The following is a 13,435-nucleotide window of genomic DNA, read 5'->3' on the forward strand; positions in this document are numbered from 1 at the left end:
TTGCTTGGCCCCACAGCATGGCTTTTGAGCAAAATCATTCAGAAAGTCAGGCAGGCAGAAAGGCTGAGAACAATTTTACTTTCTTAAAGTTTTAAATATAATTCTCAATCCTGTCTATTCAGTAAATGGCAACTGCTCTTCCAGCTATTCTGGTTCAAAACTCTGGAGTCATTGGACTCCTTTATTTTTCTGGTACCTCACATCTAATCCATCAGCAGATTCTGTTGGTTCTCCTTCGGTTTATAGCTCCTTCGGTCTGGTCACATGTCACTTCCTCCATTATTATCATCCTGGCCCACGTCTCCACGGTCTCTTGCTTGAATGACTGCAGTTGTCTCCAAGTTGGTCTCTGCTTCTGCCCTCACATACCCCCAGTCTATTCTATCTGGAGCAGCCAGAGTAATCCTTTTAAAGTTAGTCAGTTAGTGTGTCCCCTCTGCTCAAAACTCTCCAAAGTCTTCCTATCTTACTCAGAACAAGAACAAAAGTACTTAGAACAATTTACAAGGCCCTCCAAAATCTGGCTCCACTACCACCTCCATCTCACCTCCTCCTTCTCTCCCCGTCATCCATTTTGCGTCACCACCTCCAGGCAGTCCTTTGAACAAACCACATTGTCCTGCCTCAGGGTCATTGCATCCGTTATTCTCTCTGCCTGCAATAGATTTCTCCCAGATAACCGCATGGATGTTGCCTCTCTTCATGCAAGACTTCACTCAAATATCTTCTTGCAAGAGGGGGCTTCACACAACATCTTGTCTAAAATAGCAGACCACCTCTTACTTTTACCTTGCTTTATTTCTTCAGAGTATACATCACATGTTTGATATATTTGTGTATTTGTGTACTGTCTGCCTCGGCACTCGATAACAAACTCCATGAGAGCTGAATCTCTCTTTTGTTTTTTTGCTGAATTTCTATGGCAAGAAGTGTACTGAGTACATAATAGATACTCAATAAATATGAATGAACAAACAAATGAATGAATGAATGAATGAATGTCTTTGGGAATGCCTACTAAACCGTCTTTAGGCCCAGCCTCCCTTATTAGGATCTTTCTTGAAGTTCTGGCTGCCCTCTAGACCTGCTTTGCTGCGTGTCTGTGGCACCACAAACTAAAGCTTTATTAAGGCAGTTTAATTATGTTATGTATGTACTTGTTAATTTAAGGACTGACACTTTATTTTGTTCATTGTTCTCTTCTCAATGCTTAGTACAGTGGCTGGCATAGAGCAGAATTTTAATATTTGTTGAATATTTAAATGAATGATTTCCCCCTCCTAACTAGTTCTCCCGGACTTGCTTGTTTTTCTTTGTGACATCATCATTTTCCTAGTTACTAAGGCTTCAAACTCCTGACAGCTTGGAATTTCCCCTCTTTTCTCTTTTTCATATTCAATCAGTGGCCAAAACCTGCCCATTCACCTACTTCGATGGCACTGTTCATATTGTAGTTCATCACACACCTCAAATGTCACAACAGTGTCCCAACTGGCCTCTCTCGTTCCTATTTCTTTCTTTTCAGTCCATCTCGATCAGATTTTTTTCTATTTTTCTCTCCCGCAAAGTGCTCTGATCATGTTGTTTCCTCTGGCTGAAGCTTTCAATGGGTCTTTGTATCAATTAGGGTTCTTAATTGCAAGCAGAAATGGACTCTGGTTCACTTAAGTAGAAGAGGAATTTACTGGAATGAAATCAGACAGTCCCAGAATTGACAGGAAGCCTCAAGAATCAGGCTTGGGAAATAGGCAGGAACCAAGAGAAGGCAGATAGCCAGAACCTCAGCCGGGTCTTACCCCAGGAGCAGCCTGTTGAGGGGGCTACTGCCCCTGGGCTTGGGGTGGGGCCATCTCTTGCACAGCCACCATGACATCTGGCTGTTGCTCCCTCTCGGTTGAATTATAACCAGTCCTCTGCTTCCTGGGTCACTTGCTGCAGATTCATAGTCCTGAGTAGGACCATTGATTGGACATACTTTTGAGGTCACAGTTCTGTGACCTTTCTGCCACTAAGACTTCCAATAAGGAGGGTCCTCCAACACAGGAAGGAGGCTTAGATGTTGGGCAGTTGATGATCCCAGTATACACCAACATACAGGTTCCTGAGCATGTCGTGGAAGCCCTTCACCCCCTGCCACAAATGATCATTTCCAAATTTTTCCCTTGCACACCATGTCCTGCTGAAATAGGACTACGTGTGGTTCCCAGAGCTGATCCTTCCTGCCCCAGGCCCTTAGAGCAGCTGATCTCCAAAGATGGTCCCCACTGAACCACGCTTCCTGACATTCATGCCTATGTATTGTCCCCTACCCTTGAATCTGGGCTGGCCCTGTGATTTTCACTCATAGCATGCTGTGGAAGTGACACTGCATGACTTCCAAGGAGAGGTCATAAGCAGTCTTGAAACTCCTGCCTCAGCCTCTTGGAATGTTCACCCCGGGGAAAAGTCAGCCACATATACGAGGTCTGTCTACCCTGAGACCACCATGCTATGAGCAAACCTAAGTACCATGTTTTCCCCCAAAATAAGACCTAACTGGAAAATAAGCCCTAGCATGATTTTTCAGGAGGACATCCCCTGAACATAAGCACTAATGTGTCTTTTGGAGCAAATATTAATATAAGACCCTGTCTTATTTTTGGGGAAACATGGTAAGTCACATAGAAAGATTGTGTAGAGAGAGAAATGCCTGGCCAGTCCCCATCTGTTCCAGCCAATTCAGATGAGTTGCCAGACATGTGATTTTAAAAAGCCATCTTGAATATCAGGCCCACCTGGCCTTCAGATGACTCCACCCCCAGCCTACCCACGTACCCACTTATAACTGCACTTGTCAAAATCCCTCCACTTAGTGTGGCACAGGATAGAAGAGGCAGGCTTTGGGGTCAGGCTGAGGAGTTGAATCCTAGTTTCACTGTCCCTCTGACCTTGGGCAACATAATTTCTCTGGACCTCAGTTTCTGCACGTGCCATATGTAAATAAAACACCTATCTCGTGGAGTTGTTTTGAGGAGTAAATATAAAATATGTAAAATATCTATGCATCTAATCCATTTTAGTCTCATTGAATGGTGGCCTTTAGGAGATACCCATCCTTTTAGACCTGTATCAAATGGCACTCCCAAGGCTAATTCTCATCACTTATGAACTATATGGTTTTGAACAAAGCCCTTAAACTTCTGAGTCTTACCTTCCTCATATATAACATGGGTTTGATGATAATATCTGTGTAATGGGGGCTTCTTGACTGGGCTATCTCATGGTGTTAGGCAACACTGCCCCCTCGAGGCAGAATGCCCAGAACCCTTCAATCTGCATGGCATCAGGAATCCTTTGGAAGAGAATGAAAATCATGCCCACAATTGGGATTTGGGCATGAACAGACATGTCTAGTGGGCCAGGGGACTGTGGCAGAAGCCAAAATGCAGGGAGGAACAGTAGAGGCTCTGAGAGCTCATTACCCCAAGTGAGAGCTTTCGATGGAAGGGGAAGGGGCACACAGAACAGAGCAGAGGGAGGAGTGTTATCTGGAATGGTGTGAGGCTGGGCATGACCATCTTATGGCTCAAAGCATCCCGATCCCCCACTCTCCCAGGGACTTCCTGGTGAAGGAGGAAAGGTCTTGGGTATAACGGCAAGGACAGGGGTCCCCAGGGGCACACATTATCTCTACCATGGTAACCCTTATGAAAGAGCTGAGAAAAAGAAGCAGAAGATGCTTCCCTACCTCAGAGAGGCATGCCAGGGGCCAGTGGACACAGGACTCCCTGCGCTAGTAGACTGACAGAGAGGCCAGCTGTGATTGGCAGATGAGTGGCATTGGACAGTTAGCCCTAACCACGTGGGAGGCAATCCCATTGGGCTTCTTCTTGAATTCCCACTGAAATTTTAGGAGACATGGAGATCTGGGAAGTTACAGAAGAGGATATGCTGGATGATTCCAGTTGCATCCTTTGCAAAACCAAGCAAAACTAATTTATACTGTTAGAAGGCAGGACAGTGGTTACTCCTACAGAGGAAGTAGTGACTAGAAGGAAACATGAGGGGGATTCTGGGGGCTGGCGATGTTTTGCTTCATCAGGCGACTAGCTATCCCAGTGTGTTCATTTTATAAAAACGTAAGTGCACTTAAGATTTGTGCACTTTTCTGTACATTGCTTCAATAATAAGTGCTCACACACACCCCTGTTTGGGAAATAGAGGATGAACAGTCATTTCCCACCTCCAGCCCTCTGAGGTCCACCGCATCACCTAAGAGATTAGAGGGCTGGAGGCAAGGACCACTGAGTGTCTGGCCAGACTTATTTCACTTCTCCTTCCGCTCATTCACTTACGGTTTATAATAGCACCTCCTACACATTGAACACTGCACAGCGTGTAAGGGGATGAAAACAAATTAGCAGTAGCTTCCATTTATTGGGAGCTTATTTGGGAGTAGGCAGTGAACACACATCCAATGCGCGCAATGATCCCACGAAGCCGTAGTATCCGCACAGTATCATCAGTTGAAGTCTCAGAAAGGTTAAGGAAGCTGCTCAAAGTCACACAACCTAGCAAGCGTCTGGATTTTCATCCGAACCCGAGTCTGTGTGAGCCCACAGCCAGGACACTTTTCACTGAGCAACACTCCTCTAGGATTCTAGAGGTTGGCAGGATTTGTGGACAAACTGCTGGACCACAGCAATGAGACCTCAGGGCTGGAGTCAGACTGTCTGGGTTCGAGTCCTTGGTCACATCCTTTCTGTGGCCCTCGGCAGGTTCCTTCACTTCTGAGCCTCAGTTTCCCCATCTGTATAACGTGAATACAAAGCCAGGCCTTTCTCTGGGTCCTTGGGGGGGATTAAAGGCCACACCGTGTGTAGACCCGGGTGTCCCGCACCCTTTCAGCCCCCAGAACAGGCAGTCATTAATATCTGAGTCCTTGTCACCCACACAAGGCAGAACTCCACGGGGGCCTTGGGCCGGCATGAACACCGGGTTGAAGGTGGCTCCCTGCCCTTCGGCTTCTGATCTGCGCCATCGGGCCCGGTGGACTTAAATGAGCGAGTGAGCCTTCACAGCCCTGTCCCGGCTGCGCGAAGGGCCCCAGCCTCCACCCGCACCCGGCACAACCGGCCCCGGCGTTCCCGCGGCGCGGCTCGCGCAGGCCAGCTCCGCCCCGCGAGAGGACGCGCTATCGCGAGAGCGGGCGGGACCGGCGGGCGTGCGGCCGGAAGCGAGGGCCACCCCGCGGGAGCGCGCCCCGTTTGAAACCCGAGGCTCGGCCCTGCTGACGAGACAGGTGGGTTGGAAGCCTCGGTCCCATCTGGGAGTGGAGCGGGCGCGGGGGGAGGACGGGGGGGCGGTGCGGGGGGAGGGGCTGCGCGGGAGGGAGGGGGTGGCCGTGGGCGAAGCCGGGAGGGACCCCTGCGTGAGGTTTAATTGGCAGCTGCCACGACTTCATTCCCTGGACAGCTGCCGTGCGCGGTTCTCGCGCTGTGAGCCAAACCGGCGGGGTCCCCTTTGCCGCCACAGACTTCGGCCAGGGCTGTGGTACCTTCCTCCAGACGCGAGGCACATTGCCCACCTGGGCTCAGCCTTCGCAGGAGTCCTCGTGGCCGCCGAGCTGATTTGCCCGGACGCTCATGAAGCTTCCCCGCTGGCCCCTCGCTTGCGCGGGCCTCCGTCTATGGCCACGGGAGAGATCCGACGCTCCCGTGTTATCAAAGGAGTCAAATGAAGATATTTTAACCTAAATCTGTTAAGACCACTGTCTTTCCTTGAAGACTTTCCTATCTGGGGACCTTGAAGCGGCTGTGGGCAGTTGTAGGCATTTTGGAATCGGGAATCCTCTTAGTTTGCGTTAAGTGGTGTGTGTGTGTGTTTCCTGTCTGTGCTTGTTATTGCCAGCCTTCCTGGCGAAGGAGTTAGGAATACCCCACACCCCACTGTGCTAAATGACAGTGTGGGGACAAAGCCCCCCAAAAGCGGTTTCCAGGCCCTCGGCCTCACATAGAAAGGTGCTGGCTCGGGTAGTAAATGGCCATCCACTGTGATCAGATGGCCAGCAGCTGTGGCTGGTTGGCCGTCAGCTGTAACCCGTAGGCCATTGGCCACTAATATAACTGCCGTGGCGACGCTAGCAGGAAAGGAATGGGGGCTAGCGAGAAGATGGTGGCTGGCAAGCGCGGACTGCTGTTAGGCAGATTATGGAGATCCTGCTTCCTGTGTCTCCAGCCCAGCCGCCAGCGAGAATATATCGGTTTGACTCCCCTATCTATGGCTCCGTGGGTGTTCCTTTTTGGCCTCACCGTGTCCTGCGTTCTTGGGCGGGGAGTGGGAGCGGAGACCCTGCACGGCAGACAAACATGGTGACTGAACATGGTGACCGAACGGTGCCTTGGTCCTTGGGTCCTAGGATGTCCAGCACCAGAAGAATGAGGCGACAGAAAGGATTAATCGCTGCCCAAGAGAATGTGAAATTCCTTGAAATCCTATCGCTCATAAAGAAAAGACGCTCGATAGAGATTTCCCCAACTTTGACAACCATCTTTTAAAAAATGCATTGGGAGGCTGTAAGAAGCTTTTCTAAACTAGCAATGATAAAGAAAAAATTTTTACCAACCGAGAGACGAAAGACTGAATTATCTTCCCGTTCTCTCCATAGAAAGAAAATTATTGTTTTCTCTCCTTAGAGAAAATTATGTAACAATATCATTTAACAAATATTTTATATTAAAAATTGTGATTTGGTATGTACTAACTTAAAAATTTTGTAGTTTAGTGTAATTTCTCATTATAAGGATATATTCAGATTTGTACCTAATTTTGTATTTGCGATTTTATATTTTTCTTAAGGAGGTCTCATGAAATAATATAAACTTCAGGCCTCACAAACTCTAGATCTGCCCTTACACGGTGGTTGTCTCCTCCTAACCACTCTCATCGTGGCAGGGCATGTGTCTATTCTCTTCATTTTTGAGATGAGATGAAAGCCCAGAGGGGTGGGGTTACTTGCCCAAGGCTTTGCTATTGTGACTGGCAGAACTAGAGCTAGAACTAGAAGCCAGCTCTTTCGGTTCTCACATATCTGGTCACATCAGGGAGGGGTGCCCTGTTTTAAACCTTTCACCTTCAGTCTTCAGTGAGTAGGGCTTCAATGTGTCTATTTGGTCTGCCTTTGGGTTCTGAGCTGTTAAATAGTCCAGATGAGAGGCCTGGTAAAGCTAAAAGGGAACAAGTTGTATGTGTGAAGTGCCCCCAAATCTCAGATCATGGCAGCCTTCTCTCTGTCCTCCCAGCGATGAAAGAAGGCCAGCATCTGGTGAGAGAGAACAGCGGAAAAACTTCAGCCTTGGGTCCTCCTTCTGTGTCAGGGTAAGTATGGAACCCTTGAATAGAAACAGAATCAACTGGTGAACCAACCGGCTGTGTGTGAATATGCATGTGAACATGTCTTTTGTTATTTCTCAAGCCAAGTATATTTTTGATCTGTTTCCCTGGAGACTTGAGAATATGGAGAGGCCTTTCCAAGTATAGTATATACTTTTGCCAGCTCCGCTTCCTTCCCAATTCTCAAAATTAATCTCTCTACTTGAACTGATTTTTTCCAAGGTCACTAACTTATTTGTTGCTAAATCCAACTTTTCAGTCCTTATCTTCATTGATTCTCCCCTGCTACCAGTATTCTTTTTACATGTAAATCTGATCCACCTCCACTTAAAATCCTTCAGTAGCTTCCCATTGCTTTTAGGATTAAGATCCAAATCTGACTTGCATGGTCAGACCCACTCCTCTCCAGGTCATCAGCCCAGTCACGCACACTGATCTTTCATTTCTCCAATGAGCCACGGTCTGTTCCTGATTACAAAGCTTTTGCACATGGTCCTTCACCCATTCATATAAATATATACGAAATACTGTATATATCTATACTATTTTATTTATATACATATACTATTTTGTTTATACTAACATATATATATTTATATGTATCGTATCTGTGTATATTTATGTTGACACCAGTATGTGTGTGTGTGTATATAGTTTTATTTATACATACATAAAATAGTATTTTATTTATATCTGCTGTTTTCCAGAAATTGTTTTTGTGCTGGAGATACAACAGCAAACAAAGCAGGCAAAAATTGTTGCCATTCTGGAGCTTACCTGGTGATTGTTTTTTGCTGGAATATTTTTGCCCTTCCCTCTTTTCTTTTTTTTTTTCATGGTAAGGAGTTTATTTATTCCTATTTATAATAGGAATATTATAATATATAATAATATAATAATAATATTTTTTAAAAATAGTTTTATTGAAATACAATTCACATACCATAAAATTTACCCATTTAAAGTGTACAGTTCAATTTAGTATATTCAGAATGGTACAACTATCACCACAATCAGTATTAGAATATTAGAAATGTTCTAATATTCACCCCAGAAAAAACCCTGCACCCATTACTAGTCACTCCTCCCTCCCCTTGCAAATCTCCCCAGCCCTAGGCAACCACTTTGCTTTCTGTCTCTATAAATTTGCCAATTCTGGACACTTCTTATAAATGGAATGATACATTATGTGATCTTTTGTGATTGGCTTCTTTCACTTAGCATACTGTTTTCTAGGTTCATCCATGCTGCCATACTGAGGCGTGTATCAATATTTATTTATTTTTTTATTGAGGTATAATTGACATATAACACTGTGTAAGTTTAAGTACTTCATTTCTTTTTACTGCCAAGTAATAATAAAATTCCAGGGTATGATATACCACTTTTTGTTTATCATTTATCAATTGAATAACATTTGGGTTGTTTCCACCTTTTGACTATTATGAATAATGTTGCTATGAATATTTGTGTATAATTTTTTGTATGAACGTATATTTTCATGTTCTTGGGTATATACCTATAGGAGTGGAATTGCTAGATCACATAGTAACTCAATGTTTAACATTTTGAGAAACTGCCAGACCGGTTTTCAGAGTGGCTGCACCATGTTCCATTTCCACCAGCACTGTATGAAGGTTCCAGTTTCTGCACATCCTTTCTGTTATGGTTGAATAGTGTGCCTCCAAAATTCATGTTCAAGTCCTTACGCCACCTGCCGCATAATGTGAACTTCTTTGGAAATAAGGCCATTGCAGACGTAATGGGTTAAGATGAGGTCCTATTGGAGTAGGTTGGGCCCTAAATCCAGTATGACTGGTGTCTTTGTAAAAAGGGGAAATCTGGACACAGAGACTCACACACGGGAGAACACCATGTGAAGACTGGAATTATGCTGCCACAAGCCAAGGAAGTCCCAGAAGCTGCAAGAGAGGTCTGGAACAGATTCTTCCTCAGCACCTTTGGAGTGAGCATGGCCCTGCTGACACTTTGATCTCAGACTTCTAGCCTATGTCAAAAACATGACAACAGGCCCAAAATGGAGTCACTTATATTAAGCCCCACATCACCAAACTGAGACTTAATTACAGTTTCGGCTCTCCCAGGAATGGAATCTTAAACCAGTCAATCAGGAATCACTTGATCAGCTAGTGAGATAATCCGCCTCATAGACCCCTGTCATCCCCAAAAGGAAAGTAACATTGCAATAACCAACCTTTTTTTGCCTACATAGTATAACGTCCTTACTCCTGCTCCCTTTTGCCTATAAAGTTGTTTCATTTTGTACAGCTCCTTGGAGCTCCTCTTTATCTGCTAGGTTAGATGCTGCCCAATTTGAATCAATGTTTACTCAAATAAACTCTTAAAATTTTTAATGTGCCTCAATTTGTCTTTTAACATCTCCAAAACTCTAAATAAATTTACAGACAATAAGTTTCTGTTGTTTAAGCCACTTGGTTTACGATACTTTGTTATGGCAACTTTAGCCAACTAATACACTCACAAACACTTGTTATTGTCCATTTTAAAAAGTATTATAATAACCATCCGTTGGGATGTGAAGTGGAACCTTATTACGGTTTTGACTTGCATTTCCGTAATGGAAATGATTTTGAACATACTTTCACATGCTTATTAGCTATTTGTATATCTTCTTTGGATAAGCGTCTATTCAAATCCTCTTCATTTTTAATTGGGTTATTTGTCTTTTTATTATTGAGTTTTAGGAGTTCTTAATATATTCTAGATCGAAGTCCCTAATCAGATAAACGTTTTGCAAATATTTTCTTTTGTGCTTAGGTTGTCTTTTTCATTTTCTTGATGGTATCCTTTGAAGCATAGAAGTTTTTAAGTTTGATGAAGTCCAATTTATGTTTTTTTCCTTTGGTTGCTTGTGCTTTTGGTGTTTTATCTAGTGACATTTGATCTAGCTCAAATGTCAGGTCCTCAGGGAAGACAGCATTTCCTAATATATGTTCTCACAAAACTGTCTTTATAATTACAAATTTATTGGTGACATTTATTTGATTGGCTTTCCCTCTAGACTGTAAACTCCAGGAGAATAGGGTCTGAGTCTGCTTTTTCTGTTTCCATTGTGTCCCCAACCCCCTGCATAGTGCCTGCTATGTAGAAGGTTCTCAGAGTCTGTTTCCTACATAGATGCCTCTCCCAAGCTGTAGTCCTACATATCTGACCGAAAAGAATGTGTATGTTGCTGTTGTTGAGAGGAGTGTTCTATAAATGTCAATTAGGTCATGTTGGTTAATAATGTTACTTCACATCAAATAGGCACAAAAAAAATCTCAGCAGCACTATAGATGTTCCTTCTGATCTGAGATACCCTTCATTCAAAATTTATTTATGAAATGCCTGTTGTCTCCCAGGGACTGTTCTAGGCACTGAGGACATAGCAGACAACAGAACAGATTCCAGGAGAAGGAGAAAGTCCAGAAACATAAAAAAGAAATAAGTATTCAGAAGCATCTGTAGTTTTGACCCTCTGATCAACATCAACAGAAAAGGAAAAAGAGAAGTACTGTTACATTTGCCACCGGGCATTATGAAACTGTGCCCTTGCCTAATTTTATTTCAGCAAGCCTTTACTGTAAACCATTTATGTGCCAGGCACCACACATAGAGGTGCTGGTTTAAAGACGAAGAAGGTGAGTTTTCCATCCTTGGGGAATGCAGTGTGGGAGACAGGTAAGTGAATAATTATATTACAGGTGATCCATGCTGTGACAGAGGTGTGAACAAAATTCTGTAGATCAGAGAAGACTAATTCTGCCTGGGAGTGGTGTCAGATAATGTTTGGTGGAGGATGGGACATTTCAAGTGAGCCTGAGGGAGGACTAGGAGATGGCTAGGTGGAGAGGGGGAGAAAAGACATCTAGTTGTTTGTGGATAGAATGACTAAGTTACAGATACTGTCTAGTTCTAAAATGTGGACTGCTCATGGTAACCTGGCACCCTCAGACAATGGTGGGCGGGAGGGGGGCGGTCCATAGGGATTAATGATTTATAGAAAAGGAGGGTTGAGGCTTGAATTGCTACCAGTTAAAATGACCGAGTTGCTGTGCAACCCCTTACTGTTTCTCTATGCAGGAACCATTCAGACGTCCGCCATAGTTTTTCCACTCAATTTTTAAGTTAAGGTGTCAAAATGATTTAAAGTACTGCTGTATCATTTGGGGAGGGGGGGTGTAAATTGATACAACCTGTAAGGAAGGCAGATTGGCAACATCTATCAAAATTATAAACACTGCATATAGTTTGTGACCCAGCAATTTCACGTCTAGTAATTTATCCTCAGATGCACTCACATGTGAAATAACTTAGGCACGAGTATCCATCACATCATTGTAATAGCAAAAGAAACAAATTCAATGTTCATCAAGAGAGGATTGGTTAAATAAATTATGCTGTCTCTTTAAAATGGGACACTGTTCAGTCTAAAAAGGAAACAGAATAAGGTAGCTCTTTATGTCCTGTTTGAAATGATATGATATATTGTCAAATGAAAAAAGCAAGGAGCAGAACCATTCATATAAAAACGGAGATGGAAAGAATTCAAATCCTCTGCAGAGTGTTCCAATGACTGAATTTTAAAGAATCCTTGGCTGTCCTGCCTCCAGACTCCTTGTAATGTGTGACAAGAAACTCCTTATTGTTTAAGCTAGCTGAGAATTAGTCTTTTGGGACTAGTAGCCAAAAGGATCCAGATACCTTGTTTCCCTGGAAATAAGACCTAGCCGGACAATCAGCTCTAATGCATCTTTTGGTGCAAAAATTAATACCGGGTCTTATATTAATTTTTGCTCCAAAAGATGCATGAGAGCTGATTGTCCGGCTGGGTCTTATTTTCAGGTAAACATTGTACATAACTCTGAAGTGTGCAGAGGTCTTTGTGTTTGAACCTGGAATATGCAGAAGGAGGAGTTAAATCTTTGACTTGCAGAAAGTCTCAGTTCACGTCATTTTAACTCTACTGGGCACTCCAAAGTGCTTCCCCCTTTCTGGATATTCTGAGCTCTGGACCCTGAGAGCAGCCAGCTATTCACATGATGCAGCTCTGGGCGTTTCTGTGCAGAGATGCAACCTGGCAGGATCCAACCTGCCTGGCTTCTTTTTTAACACAACCTCATCGACGCAAAACGCTGCAAGACTGGCAGGATCTATGTGCAGTCAGGGGGCAAGAGGGGAATGCACTGGATGCTAGAATAAAGCGTCATAAGGTGGAATTCAAACAACCCACTCTCTGCTCAGGAAGACCCAGATCATCCGGACTTGCTACAGTAACTGCAAAGCTGAGAACGCTAGATCAAGCCATATGGTCTGAGAACTTGTCCTCACAGCTAAAATTGTCCTGTCAGTATCATCCAGACAATTTTAAGGACTTACGTGACTCACTTGTCCATTAAAGAAAAACAAATATTTGTCCCCTGCACTCTGTGAGGTGCTGGGAATACAACAGTGAGCCGAACGGAAATGGCCTTGCCTTTACTGACTTAGTCTAGAGGAGGAGATGACAATTAGTAGAATAATTATCAAATAAGTATACAATTATAACTGAGTTAAGTATTATAGAGAAAGGGTTTATGGTGGGAGAGAGTAGTTAAGAAAAAGATCTATTTTAGAATGGAATCAAGAAGGTCTGCCTGAGGAAATGACATTTGAGCTGACATCTGAAGAATGAGTGGGAGTTAACTAGATGATTGTGGGAGAAGAGCATTCCAGGCAAAAGGAATAGTTCCTGCAAAGGCCCTGGGGTGGGGGTAGGGGGAGCATGGACCACAGAAGGAACTGAAAAAAGGGGAATGTGATTGCAGGGCAGAGAGTGAGGGGATTGGGCTGAGAGGTGAGGCTGGAGCCTGGCAAGGCAAAGGCAAGAGACATGAAAAGTATTTTTGTAAGAGCAACAGAAATCTCTTGTGGCACAAAGTGTTAATTGTCCCCCAATATCCATTTCCCCTCTGTTCCTTAGTATTCAAACCCCAGAGTTTTGGCTCAGCACATTGCTACCTGTTTCCCAGACTCCTTTGCATATAGATGTGCCCAAGTTCTG

The 13,435-nt window shown here is 44.1% G+C and overlaps 1 long non-coding RNA gene across 1 annotated transcript; it reads left to right on the top strand.

Annotated features, from left to right (window-relative positions):
* The first annotated feature begins 5,199 nt into the window (after window positions 1–5,199).
* On the top strand, window positions 5,200–9,749 carry LOC308499005. The gene is made up of 3 exons (XR_013993538.1): window positions 5,200–5,281; window positions 7,281–7,356; window positions 8,079–9,749. It is a non-coding gene; the product is annotated as an uncharacterized lncRNA (long non-coding RNA).
* The last annotated feature ends 3,686 nt before the right edge of the window (window positions 9,750–13,435 follow it).

This window comes from Rhinolophus hipposideros (assembly GCF_964194185.1).
Source record: "Rhinolophus hipposideros genome assembly, chromosome: 6".
Taxonomy (NCBI): Eukaryota; Metazoa; Chordata; class Mammalia; order Chiroptera; family Rhinolophidae; genus Rhinolophus; species Rhinolophus hipposideros.